Below are 12,754 nucleotides of genomic sequence, written 5' to 3' on the forward strand. Positions count from 1 at the left end.
CACCGATACTTCTCGCGTTCCGCGACGATTCGTCGTTATCGTTATCGTTATCGTAACGGGGGAATCGCGAGATCTCGATCTCTGCCTGAGAGCAACGGAACATCTTGGAGAGATTGGGGAGGGAGAGGGAGAATGGATGGAAAAGGCTGGAAGGAATTCGAGGCCCCTTCGAAGGCGGTCGTTACGTCACTTTTCACCCTCTCCTCCCTACCCGGAGCCCGAGTGTAATTCAAATTCGGTTAATTCCGGTGATTTTTCAAAGTTTCATTAGAGCGGGTCGATGCAGGGGGGGAGAAGCCCCCGCGGGTGAAGTATGGCCCCATACTTTACTCTGCGGTCGGCGAAGGCGTCTTAGGCAACTGGAATCCTGGAATAACAGGACTCGCGATGCGCGGAGAGGGAGGGAGCGAGGGAGAGGGAGGGAGAGCAGAGAGAGGGCGATAGCGAATTCAAGGTGCGCGTACACGGGAGCCAAGCATCGCGGAGAAACGAGAGAAGAGAAGAGGAGAGGAGACCTAGAACGAGATTGCCTGGATCGGCGTCCCACGACGAAGAAAAGTGAGCTCGACGCGACGTTCCGATCCGAAAGAAGGGGGGAAGAGTCGCGAGGAGTGGAGGAGAGAGAAAAGGAAGAAAAAAAAAACGGGATTCTGACGCGTGGTCGAAGGAGGAGGAGATAGGGGAAAAGTTTGGCCAACTTCCCGAAGAAAGTGGAAACGCGAGTTTCCGTGTCGCTGCACGGTTCGTTTGTAGGGCAATTTCGGTTGAAGAAGGAAGGAGGGAAGGAAGGAAGGAAGGAAGGAATCGGTGGTCGGATCGTGCACATGACGCGGCATCTGGTCAGCCGCGTATCGCGTACGGTATCGTGATTTTTTCTCCCTCTCTCTCCTTTCTTTCCTGGGCCCTCTTGTTCCTCTTCTTGCGCCACGGCATCGCGCGTTACGTGGTTCCTTGGAGCGTCACGTGCCACGGTTCCCAAAGCCTAAATAAGTCACGAGAGGGAAAGTGATTCTGCAATTTTGTTCCCGGAGGGTGATAACCTCCGTGGCGTTTGTCGTGGCGAAGGGTTACCTCCCACACGCTACGTTTCCACCATTTTTGCCGACGTTGGTAATTGCAGCCGGGCTGAGGAAATTATCGGTGGCCAACTGCTCGTTACTTTCCTCGAGGAAGAAGAAAGATGGAATTATCCCCCTCCAGTCGAATTACGCGAAATTGCCATTTGCCCGCTTCCATTTCCTTCGTTCGTTCGTTCGTTCGTTCGTTCGTCGACGATGACGATAAATGATAAATCGTTGGATCTCAATTAGAGCGCGTTGTTTGTCAAGTCGAGGCAGTAAAATCTCCCTTAATCGTACCACTTCCCCGCGCGAAAGAATCTTGGGAAGCATCATTCCAGAGGGATGGAATTCCCCGTCTCCCGGGTGGAGGAGGAGAAGGAGGGAATCCTCCCGTTGGAGGGATGGTTTTAATGATTTTTGGGGGCTGGCTTTCTCGAGTGACGAGCGAAAGGAGGGAGGCATTTTTAAGCCTTTACCTCGGCCAGGAACCCTTCTACTACCGTTACTACTACTACTCTCGCGGAGCGCTCCTCGCGTAGCGCTTTCACCCCCGGCGAAAGGTTGCCGCGGTTGGGGTCGGGGGTGGTTTGTTTCGGGACGAGAGAAAGAGATACGGCGAAGGGGAAAGAAAAGCTAGTAGGACGAGGGTGGAGGGTTAGAGGCGGCCCTGCGCGAAAGATGGCTGGCAAAATGGAGGGATCTCTTTCTATTATGCCCGGTCCCTCGGCTTCCCTCTACGCTTCGAACAACTCCCTTATCGATCTTCGAAAAACGGGACATCTCCGAGCGGAGAAAACGCCGCTCTCTCCTGCCTTCGTCTGCCCTTCCGTCTCCCCCTCCCCCTCATCCACACGAATCGCGCGTTTTTCTTTTCTTCTCTCCCCCTCGCGAGTCAAGGGGGGAAAGAAAATCCACGCGCTTCGTGGACGCGATCCAGACTGCGGTTTCCTGCGGTGCGTGGAAAATTGGCAAGAGAGGAGAGTAGAGGAGACGGGAGGGTGGATCGAAACGGGCGCATCGAGGACAAGAGAGCGCGGATTGAAAAGCGCGCGTTCCAGAGGAAAAGCGCATTTCCTCTCTCGGTGGACGCTCTCTCTTTTGGACACCGTCGGCCTCCCCTCCCTCCCTCCCTCCCCCTTCCTAGATCCCCATTGAACGAGCGCGACGAGTCCGCGAAAAATAAAGAAAAAAGGAGGGCGAGAGAGAGAGAGAGAGAAATACTCGAGAAAAGTGGTGGCCGGCCCCGCGTAGACCGTGTGGAGGCCGGCGTTGAAAACGCGCGGAAAACTACCGCGTGGCGCGATTTTCCCCCCTTCCCTTCCGCGTTGCAGCCCAGCGTTGGGCGTTGGATGGTGGGCGGGGGAGAAGGGAAGTCGCCTTCATTAGTAAACTTTCGTTTAAAATTTCTACCGTTCCCCGGCGACCGGGAGGAGGAGTGCGAGAGGGGGAGGAGGGAGGGAGGGAGGGAGGGCAGGGGAGGAGAGGGGAGGGCGACGCCGAACAAAAACAAACGCGCGTTCCCGCCCCTCCGCCCCAAACTCGATTTTAACTTTCGAGATATAATTAATTTTTCGAGACCGCTCCTCGCAACCTCGCTCCCGCCCCCGTGTATCATCGCCGCCCGAGAAAAAGAGGAAACGAAAAGGAAGAACTCGTTATATTATCTCGAGATACGAGGCAGCGTAACCCCCGTCGTCGGGGGTTGAATTTTAAACGAGACTCGTAGCCGGCCAAGAACCTCTTTTTTTCGCCCCTCCCCCTCCCGCATTCCTTCCACCCGCTTTTCCATAACACGCGCGTGTCATCCTTCCGATTTGTTGTACGCTTTGTTTCCAACTCAGTTTCTCGGTTTCTTCTTCTTTTTGTTTTTTTCGTTTTTTTTTTTTTTTTGCGGAAAAATTCGAGAGCACGAGACACGCCCGAGATATTCGTTTCGGGTAACGCGAATTTCGCAATTCGCGAGCTATTTTTAATCGTGACGTGCGCGCTCGTTGTCTCGTTGCCGGATAGGGCGTGTGCCGTGAAATAAATAGTAACGGAATCCCGTATACGAGCCACCCCCTACGACCGCCGACGTCGTTGCAGCATCGCGCAACGAGAACCCATAAACCAGGGATAACAAGCGCGGAGGAGAGACGAGAAACCTGGCCAACTTCTCCGATATATCGGATTTCGAGTCGCGAGGCGTCGAAGTCGTTTTAATGCGTTTCGACGATTCTTTTCTCAGGAAATTTTTCCCCCGCCCTTTTCACTTGCGGCCAACGTCGGTATTTCTTTTAATTTATTTCCTCGAAGCTGAAAGTCGAGCAAACATTTACTCGCGGGAGGGAGAGAAAGAGAGGACGAGAGGATTATTTGTCGAGCAAAGTTGTTCTTTGATGCGTGGAGATCGGCAAATATTGGAACAATTTCTTCTGCCACGGATTTTTCGCGGGGGAAATAAAACGCGGAAAAGCGATCCGAGAGATGGTCGATCTATCTCCAACATTTTGAAATCCCGCCTTTCCGCGATCTTCTTGACACGCCGTTTCCCCCATCAGCCTGGAAAACGTCGCGCGTGAATTATCCCCCAACGCGAAATAACGTTAAAGGGAGGATCGTGTGCTGATTTATTCTTCGATTCTTCTCCCGTCCATTTTCTCATTAATCGTCCTCCGGAAATCGTCGTTCCGTATCGTCTGCGCGCTTAGCTTTTCCGGAATCCTATCTTTCGACTTCGAGCGTGTAAGGAGATAAGGTTTGGCGAGAGAATCGTGTCCAACCATCTTTCGATTTTGAGTATTTCGATATTAAAGTTTGTCGAGGAAACCGCGTCCAACAGCGCGAGCACCACTTTTCCAAAATATCATATTCCAATTTTGCACGTGTGGGATAAAATTTGACAAAAGAATCGTGTCCAACTATCTTTCGATTTTGAACATATGAAAGTTTGGCAAGAAAATCGTATTTAATGATTTAGAAAGCCCATGCATTGCTTTCCTAAAATACTATATTCCAATTTTGCGTGTATGAAATGAAGTTTGACGGAAGAATCGTGTCCAACCATCTTTCGATTTTGAACATATGAAAGTTTGGCGAGAGAATCGTGTTAGAGGGCGTGCGCACCGCTTTTCCAAAATACCATATTCCAATTTTGCGCGTGTGGGATAAAATTTGACGAGAGAATCGTGTCCAACCATCTTTCGATTTTAAACATATGAAAGTTTGGCGAGAGAATCGTGTTTTGAGATTTAGAGGGCGCGCGCACCGCTTTTTCAAAATACCATATTCCAATTTTGCGCGTATGAGAAAAGAATTGACGAGAGAATCGTGTTTAGAGAGAAAGCGCGTCGCTTTTCGGGAAGGCCATCTTTCGATTTCGCGCGTGCGAGGAAAGATTCGGGTGAGAGAATCGGGTCGAGCCATCCTTCGATTTCGCGCGTGCGAGAAGAGGTTCGGGGGAGAGAATCGCGTCCAAGGGGGCGGCTATTGGGGCACAAAGGCGGTTGGGGCGCAATGGGAAACGAGAAAACGACGAGGAACGGAAGCGGAAGAAAAGAGGGAAGGATGCGAGGAAAGGAAAGGCGGCGGGGGATGATGCACGCACCTCGTGTGCGAGCTTTCTGCGGGCCTCCGCATTAAAACGAGAGGCGAATTCGAGTCTGGGAAAGTTTTAAATGATTTTCGCCGAAGTTGCCTCGCGAGTTGGTTTATTAGGAAAAGTCAATTTGCCCAGAGAGAGCCGGGCGGACGGGCGGAGGGAGGGACGGGGGAGAAAGAGAAAAGGGGTGGGAAAAGGGGCGACTCTGTACAGCGGTTGGCGTGCACGTGGAGAAAAGTCCCGGAGAGTTAAAATTACGACGTTGCCTTTCTCCTTTCGTTCCTAACCTTCGTTCCTCGAAGGGATCGAAGGCCGACTCCGATTCTCTCTCCCCCTCCCCCCTGCTCTCTTGTTCGCTCGTGTCGCTCGCGAGACACGCGGCGGAGGCGAAGGAAGGTACACGCGACAAGTCGAAATGTCTCGTACCGCGCGTCGACATATTTCACGCTCGTTGGACTCGGACTTGGTCTCGGAAAATTCGCCCGCTGCGAAGTGCACGGCGGATACCGGGCGGCGAAGGAGGTTTTTAAGCGGACTCGTTTTATATTTGACGACGCATCAGCGGCGGGCGCACCTGAGTCGGTGTGTTGGCAGCGTAAACAACCACCAGGTCCCGGAAAAAGTGGTTGGAAACCGGCGCTTTCCCTCCGTTGCGAACTCGGGTTCCTCTTAGCCGAGGAGAGGAGAGCGGTGGGACGGGAAGAGAGGCGGAAAGTCGACGAGTCAATTTGACCCATCGTGGCCCATCCCCGCAGTTAACGTGAACGCGACCCGAAGGGACCCCGGGGATGATACACGGGCGCGTAAACACTGGGGAAAAAGAAAAAAAAGAGGGAAAAGAAGGACGGGTAGGAGCGGCAATTAGAAGAGGCGCTCGTTTCAATCTGTCGACTTTGAAAAACCTGGCTACCCTTTAATAACCGGGACAAACTTTGCCGCGCCACGGGCTAGGTACGCGAGAAGGTGGGGTGGTGTAGGGCGGCTCGTTACTTTTTAATCGCGGGTAAATATTGACCGCCGGTGTGGCGGCGCGGTGCCTCGGCACACGATCCTCGAGACGCGTATTCTTTTCTCGAGAAAGGTGAGAAACGGGAGGAGGAGGAGGAGGAGGAGGAGGAGGAAGAAGAGGAAGAAAGATTTTTTGACGAGACGAGAGAGAAAGAGAGAGAGAGAGAGAGAGAGAGTTTCGACGCGAGATCGTTCTTCGTAAAAGGGCGGGGGGGAGGGGTTGACGGTATGGACGGATAAAGAGGGAAGATCGAGAAGGAGAGAAGTCCAGGAGCGCGGGTCCACCAGGCTTTTGCTCCTCCGCGAGGGTGGCTCCTCTGAATCAATAAGAACTGTTTCCCCCTCAAATGCCCCCCCGTGTTCCTCGTGGCTGTTCGTTCGTGGCACCCCCCACAGGCCAACCTACCACCTTCAGCTCTGCTCCTCAGTTTTCTCCCCTTTTTCCTTTTATTACCGCGAGGAGTAAGGTGGTTCGAGTGGGTGGCTCGGCCCCGGAGGCACGAGCGGCCATCTTTATTTCTCTCCTACCCTCCACCTCTCCACCCTCTCCTCCTCCTCCTCCTCCTGCGATCCTCTCCTTTCGTCTCCTCCATCTCCATCTCCCCGCTAGCTTGGTCCTACGACCTCCATCCGTCTTGCCTCGCCGAGCTTTCACCCTCTCTCTCTCTCTCCCTCCCTCCCTCCTTTCTCTCCATTCTCTTTCTTTCTTTCTCCGCTCTCTCTAGCCCCATCTCGCTTCCCCGCACGCGGAAACTCGACCTTTAGGAAACGAGTGTACGTACCCTCCGCCAACCTTGTCTTTCCACGTCTTCTTATTCTTGCCGCCACCCCTCGCCGCTACTTCTTCCACCCGCTTTCCTTCCAACCGCTCATCCTTTTCTCTTCTCTCTTTGCTGTTTCCACGCTTTAGAATTCGCACGCGGGGACGGGGTGAGGGGGAGGGAGAGAATCGTGCAAGTTTATTCCGCGGAATCTAACCGCGGTTGAAGGAACCGCGCGGAAAGATCGAAAGGGATGAGAGTTGATGAGATTTCGAAGGGAACGCGTTCGCGTCCCTTCGCGGAATCTTTTCACGGATCGTCTTTCGACTTGTATTATTATCGCGTCGTGCGCCATATATTTCGAACGGAACAAAAGTTTCTCTCTCTTTTTCCCTTTCGATCCCGATCTCGAGCAAGGGGTCAAGATCCTGGAAGAAGGGAGGACGTACCACAGGTGTCCGCGGTGGGTGGAGGACGAGAGAGGATGCATGCGGTTACCGATGGAAAGGGAGGAAAGAGGGATCAAAAGAGGAGAAGAGAAGAGAGCGTGGGCGTAGGGCTGGGGAGAGTGTTGGAGACAGTTGCCGCGGTGTTGCCGGATCAATTTCGGTGGACCGCAGACACAAACTGTTTCAGTGGACTCGATCGAGCGGTTCTATCTCTCTCCCCCTCTTTCTCTCTTTCGTCCCTTTCATGCGCTTCTTTCTCGCGGGCCAATCTGCGCGTTTCAATCGGGCGGAAATGTTTTCAGGCCCGGCTATTTTCCGCGGTTCCCTTGTTCTTCGACCAACCGTCGTTTCGATCCTTCGTTGAAAAGGAGTCGAGACGATTGGCCGGCGATTGCGGTTCGAAACCGAAGGAGAGGAATTCCACGATCCCTTTCCCTTCGAACGTTTTCTGGAACGCAAACACGATCTTGACCTCGATCCTGCCGATCGAAGGTGTCGCCAAGGTTGGGCAAAAAATTTTTCGCTTCGTCGAAATCGTGAAGAAGCACGCGCGCGTGGCGGAGGGAGAGGCAGCGGAGCGAAACAGCGGGGTAATCAACCGTCCTTTATTTCGGGGGTGAAGTTCTTTGCCTCCAACTACGAGAGAGAAAGTAGGTACTCGCGTGCACGATGACGTGGATTGTCGCGAATAGAGAGATGCGTCGATTCACAGCCCGCTTCCGATTTTTCCTCTGACGGAGAAGGAAGCAGCCAGCCATCTTCTTCTTCTTCTTCTTCTTCTTGCCCGTTTCATCTCGTCCGTTCCCTTATCGATTTTGCAATTAGCGAGAAAGTGATTCAACCTTCCTTTATCCCTTTCAACCGACGATGGAGAATCTACTTCATCCGAGGAGCGAGAATTCGTTGGAAAAAAATATAAGATATACGAATATTTATCCTTCTGGAAAGTCGTGTTTCGCTCGATGAAGACAGAGAGAGAGAGAGAGAGAGAAAGATCGATGCCATAGAAGCGATAGGCTTCGTTTAATATGCATCCATTTACCAACCCGTGGAGAAGACGACGACTATTGGATTATCGGTCTTGTTCGAAGTCGCGAAAGGGTTGCACGAGGGAGACCGCCGGTTCCTTCCAGCCGCGCGAAAAGGGAACGAAGTTCGCCTGGATGAGAGTGAGCGAGAGGGAGAGAGAGAGCGAGAAAGAGAGAAGCGAAGGATGGAGGAGCAGGGGAGGGAAATACTGTCTAAATTCCAATTAAAATTTTCTTCTCTAAAAACAAGTAGATACCGGAGGATGAATAGATAAAACGAAGCGGACCAGAGAGGAGGGGGATGGCGGATGGTGGTGCGTCGAGCGGGGGTGCGGGAGGAGAGCAGTTGTTGGCGAGGGGCGGTTGAACGTAATTAAAGAAGGGGGCGTAACACAGAGTCTTGCAAGCCCCTTCGCACTTATTCCAGATACGGAAAATATAGGGCGGGTAAGCTTCTTGGGACGAGGGGGGTATTATACCTGCGAGGGAGGGTGAGGGGGACAGGGGAGGAGAGGAGGAGGAGGAGGTAGCGAAAGACTCGGTTGTTTCCAGGACATTTTACTCCGTTTCCTCCGGCTGGCGCCTGCTGTCGGCCTCTCAAAGGACGAATTCGAGTTCTCTACCTATTCCATCCCCGAGCCTCTCTTCCTTCTTCCCTTTTACCTCCTTTCTTCCCTCCTTACTTCCTTCCTTCCTTCCTTCCTTCCTTTCGAGCGCGAAGCAATCCACCACCTTCGTCGCACCCTCCCCCTCCCACAGGCTACTATCTCACTCTTGAGAATTTTCCTTGTACACGTGGATTTTCATAAGTCCATTTTCCATTCTTCCGTATCAAGCCTGTCCTCTGAGAGGAAGGAACGACGGAGGAACGTACGTGGGTGACCGATATTTCCCCTTTCGTTTCTCGTTTTCGAACGAGAAATGCGATCGTTCGTTCCACCTCCTCGTCCTCTCCCCCTTCCTCTCCTCGAGTTGAAACGAGGGAAAGGAGCGTGGCGACGATGGACGAGTGGAAATCGAGTGGAAACGATCATCGGTGCGCGGGGCCGGCTAATATGCGTTGGCGAGCGTTGTTATTTGATTTGTGGCGACGCGTTGCGGCGCGTTGTGTGTCCGATATGCCGAAGACATTGACCTACATCAAACACGTGACACCGTACACGTGATGCGGCACACGTGCGTTCCGAAGACAAGCAAAGTCTCATCGCGGCGGAGAAGAAGTTCATCTCTCTCTCCCTCTCTTTCTCTCTATCTATCTACCTTCTTTTCCAATTCGTTTCGTTCAAAAAATCGCATCGGTGGACGTTCCGATTACGAAATTTTGTCTCTGCTCGAGAACCGTGATTGTTCGCCGAGACAGAAACGCAACAACGTATTACATTACAACGTTAATCGCGTGAGTTTCGGTCCACGATTTCCCCCGTTCGTTGCAAAAGACGGGAAGCAAAGTTTCGGCGGACACGACTAGGGAACGGGAGGAGGAGGAGGAGGAGGGGGAGGAGGTGGAGGAGGAAAATTGAAGGTGTCGCCAGAGGATTCCCCGAGACCAGAGACAATGGAATGTCGTGTTATTCCACCGACACCGGGGAGGGCGCGTTTCCCGTAGTTTTTCCGAATTATGCGAGCCAGCCAGCATTCACGGGCCTGTGTGCATTCTCGAGGTCTACGCGAGAGTACGCGAAAGAGAGAGAAAGAGGGTGTCGCATACTCGTCGGCGCACGGTGTCGTTATATCGACGAAGTTGGTGTCGGGTCCAGAAAGGACAAAAGCGTCGGCAGGGGCCGTCCAATTAGCACGTAGCACTGCCTTAGCAGCGTCCTCCGACGTCGAACGGCTCTAAGACGCCTTTTCTCTGGCCGAGGATCGATAGACGTGTGTACGTGTCTGTGTATATAGGTCCGCGGCACCGGTGTGTAGGTGCATAAGCGAAGAACGGCAAAGGGTGGAGGGTGGTAATGCGGGGTGGAGGGAGGGGGGGGGTGGAAGGAAGGCCGGAGAGAAGAGAAGAAGCGGAGAGGCGAAAGAGACGAAAGAGGGTGGAAAGAGTGAGAAACGGCGTGTAACGGCGGGGTGGAGGGAGCGAGAGAGCGGTCCGCCCCTCGGAGCTTGATATTTAAATCTCCCCTTTTCTAATTTCTCCCCTCTCGCCGCGCCCGGCCCCCCTTTAGCCCGCCGCCGCCTCTGGTGCTCCGTTCCGCTTGCCCACCCTCTTTCATCCACCCCACACCCACTCCCCATTTCCAACCGGCTCCGCCAGCACCGGCCGCCATCATGAAAATATTAAGAACTCGGGAAAATGGCCGCCCCCACTCGCGAGCTAAGGAAAAGCTTCGCTCTCTCTCTCTCTCTCTCTCTCCCTTTCTCTCTCTCCCTCCCTCTCCCTCCCTCCCGCTTCTTCTTCTTCTTCCTTCTTCCTTCCTCTTTCTCCCGAGCCTTCTGTCTCCCGTGTCTCGCCCTCTGTCTTTCGCCGGCAACTTGGTTCTTGCACACCTACGGAGGTTACACGGACGCAACCGCTGGGCACACGGGGGGTTGATACTGCCACCGGTGGTGGTGGGATGGGGTGGGGTGGGATGGTGCACCGTGCCTCCACCGAGGGGAGCTGCAGCCAGACTTTCCGGGCAGAAACTCGTTTTCTCGTCGGCAACTCGCTTCGACCGTCCCCCTCCGCCTCCTTCTCCTCCTTCTTCTTCTTCTTCTTCTTCTTCTTCTCGCGACTCGCAACTCTTCGAGACCACCCTCCAAGCGTCCAATTTCTCTTCGCTTCGCGTACCTCGTTTCACGATCGAAGAATCGAGAGGCGCATCCTCCCCCGCCGTTTTAACGGAATTTTGCCAGCCTTGGAAATTCGTGTTTCGCGTAAAAATCGATACGAAAGTAAAGAACGGATAGGAGAACGGAAACAGAGAGAGAGAGAGAGAGAGAAGGGGTCCTCGACTTTCACCAGAATTCAAACACGGTTAGCGTGGTACGGATGAATGGGGGTATGAGTTTGTCCCACATTCGGCTTCCTCCTTCCGTGCACTCGGGCTTCCTACGGGAGTGTGTGTGTACGTGCGTGCACACGCGTGCGTCTCCGGATTACCGCGAGAGAGAGGGTGACTCGGAACACGTGGCGGGGCATGCATATGTACGCGCGCGAAACCGCGCCAGAGATTAGAACGAAACGATCGAAATTAGATCGTATCGCGCTCCGATCTGTCCCTCACCGAAAAGTGTCCTCTCGATCCTCCCTCATTCCCTCCTCGTCTCGTCGATCTCCCTCTCTCTCTCTCTCTCTCCTCGAATTCGAATTCGAAAAAGAAAAAGAAAAAGAAAAGGACGATCTAAATTTTCGGAAGAAAGAGGGATATATATATATATATATATATATTCTTCGTGCTCGTGATCGATCGATCGTCGCTCCGAAACGGATGTCGTTGCCACCGCTCGCGTTTTAATCCCATTCCCATTCCCCCGCGTCTAAGGCGTTACGGGATTACCGACGATCGGATACGCAAAGAATCTATTCGTTCGGGGGAGGAGGTGGAGGGGGGAGAGAGAGGAGTCCAATCTCTTAGAAATCCGCAGCCGATCCCTTTCAGCTAGCGGCGTAGCGGGTAATACGTCTTCGTCAACGGCGCCATCTTGGCCGGCGAAAAGGGGCGAGGGAGGAGGAGGAGGAGGAGGCGGCGGCTGCGGCGGGAGAGGGGTGGGGGAGCGATTAAGAAAATGAAGATAGATACTGCGGGATAAAGGAGCCGTGGCGAGGAAGGCAGCCGTGACGAGGGGAGGAGGGGCGTAGGTACGCGGTGGCCTGTGCCTTGCCACGATCGGCAAGAAATAGCTCAGAAGAGGGCTTGATCGCGCGGAAGATTTCCACGACGACGGTGTGTAATCGTGCGACACAGCCGCGATCAATTTCGTCCCTTCCTCGGACGGGGTTCCTCGCTTGTGCCGCGGTCGCCGCCAAAATGCCGTAGGCGATCGCTTGTCACCGATATACGAATACCGCTTTCCAAGACGGATCGCTCCTATAATTCCGCTCCTCGATTCCCTACCTCGACTCCTCCGACCGATCCGACCGATTTTCCCTTCGAAACGCTATTATATCACGCGATTGGGAAAAGAGCAAAATGTGTCTTCCGTCTTCTCTAACTCTCTCTCTCTCTTCCTCTCTGTTCGAGGAAGAGGAACGGCGCGATCGATCTCGCCGGGGGAATCGTCCATCGATGACGTTGATCCTTGGCATTAAACGGCGCGACATTTGAAACGCGACTCCCACGGGATGGTAGCTCGAGGTATAAGAATAAAAATCAATCGGCCTGTGCGACGAGGGATACGAGCGACGCGATGAGTGTGGGATGGAAGAGGCACGAGTTGGAAGTTGTTATTCCCCGTCTCGGGGAAATATGCTCGGCTCGCGATTCATCTTTTTACGGGGTACTTAGGCGGGGTTGCCATAGCGACGAACCTGGTGGTATCAGGAGGAATCGTAAAATTAAGTAACGGGAAGATAAGAAAATATTCATCTTGCCTTCCGACCCGAACTCTCGCAGCCGCCACCCTCCTGATCGCCTAGTTCTCGCACCCGTTCGGGGGCGGGGGGAGAACGGCTTCTCTCTCCGTTTTCCAGGGACGATGGTGTGCGGCCTGGAGGAAGAGTCGCGCCTGGAGGAGGCTCGGGGCGGTTGCCGGAGACTGGCAAAGTGGTTCGAACCACCGAAGGGACGTGACGAGGCGCGGGGCGAGGCGGCGGCGGGGCGGAGGGGAGCGGGCAGGGGCAAAAATGGATAAAGTTTCGTCCAATCCTCTTCCAAGCCTAGGCATCGGAGCTCGCGGGAGAATTTTCGGATAAACGAGGCCATTTTCTTCCGAATTACTCTCC

Source organism: Apis cerana, linkage group LG14 (assembly GCF_029169275.1).
Source record: "Apis cerana isolate GH-2021 linkage group LG14, AcerK_1.0, whole genome shotgun sequence".
NCBI lineage: Eukaryota > Metazoa > Arthropoda > Insecta > Hymenoptera > Apidae > Apis > Apis cerana.